Source organism: Aplysia californica, unplaced genomic scaffold, assembly GCF_000002075.1.
Source record: "Aplysia californica isolate F4 #8 unplaced genomic scaffold, AplCal3.0 scaffold00558, whole genome shotgun sequence".
NCBI classification, from domain to species: Eukaryota; Metazoa; Mollusca; class Gastropoda; order Aplysiida; family Aplysiidae; genus Aplysia; species Aplysia californica.
In genome coordinates, this window is record NW_004797828.1 from 558,599 (window position 1) to 560,187 (window position 1,589).

Genomic DNA, 1,589 nt, shown 5'->3' on the forward strand with positions numbered 1-1,589 from the left:
GGCTGTTTAAATCTTATATGGAGAGGCAGAGAGACGGTTTAACTCTTACACATTGTATTGAGAGAATATTGAGAGGCTGTTTAAATCTTATATGGAGAGGCAGAGAGACGGTTTAACTCTTACACATTGTATTGAGAGAATATTGAGAGGCTGTTTAAATCTTATATGGAGAGGCAGAGAGACGGTTTAACTCTTTTACATTGTATTGAGAGAATATTGAGAGACGGTTTAAGTCTTACACATTGTATTGAGAGCATATTGAGAGATAGATTTAACTCTGACATTGAAAGAATATTGAGAGACAGCTTAACTCTTATAGAGAGAGACAGAGAGACAGCTTAACTCTTATATCGAGAGACAGAGAGACAGCTTAACTCTTATAGAGAGAGACAGAGAGACAGCATAACTCTTATATCGAGAGAATATCAAATGCAAGGCAAACGAACAAGCTTTAAGATGATACCAATAACTCTATATACCCAAGAATTGATGAGCGCCTGATTCCACCGCGTCGTGACAGTTAAACATAATACGTCCGATCAGTAACAACAGACTAAAGGTGGGAGGTTGGCGGGTGCTCTGGTTTGGTTTGCTTCATCTTTCCTGTCAAACATCTCTCGTCCTTATCTCCTCTCATTCTTTTTTATGTTTGTTACTCTCTTGTAACACCTCTAATCTTGTGGCGCTCATATGACCTTATGGAGTTGCGAACGCCGTAAAAACCTGTACTTAAACTGAAACAGACTAAAGACAATGTTGCTGCGCTTTTTCGTCCGTTATACACAAATCAGAAACACGAATGTCCACATTTTAGCGTATGAGTATTGTAGCCTATCTTTCAAGTCTCAAATACGGACGGTAAAATAAGATGAAAAATCGGTATAAATATCAAAGTTGATTTTTGTTGTTGTTTTGTTGTTATTGTTTGTTTGTTGGGGGGGGGTTGTTGTTGGGGGGGGGGTTGTATATTCCCCAAAACAAACATTCTTCAAGCGTTGCCGATTAACCACAAGGTGCACACACAATGGGTTAATCTACAAATAGTGCACAAGGCGCACACACAATGTCGTGTTAATCTACAGATAGACACACAATGTCGTGTTAATCTACAGATAGTGCGCAAGGCGCAGACACAATGTCGTGTTAATCTACAGATAGTGCACAAGGCCCACATACAATGTCGTGTTAATCCACAGATCTTGTACAAAGCTCACACAAAATGAGTTAATCCACAGATCTTGTACAAGGCTCACACACAATGAATTAATCCACAGATCTTGTACAAAGCTCACACACAATGAATTAATCCACAGATCTTGTACAAAGCTCACACACAATGAGTTAATCCACAGATCTTGTACAAAGCTCACACAAAATGAGTTAATCCACAGATCTTGTACAAGGCTCACACACAATGAATTAATCCACAGATCTTGTACAAGGCTCACACAAAATGAATTAATCCACAGATCTTGTACAAGGTTCCATAGGCCAGACTCCGACGATGCACACATCAAATTAGTGATCTCAGACGGCTTGCAGTTCTTGCCTTTGATGCTGTTGCTGTTGTTGTCGTTGTTTTTGTTGTT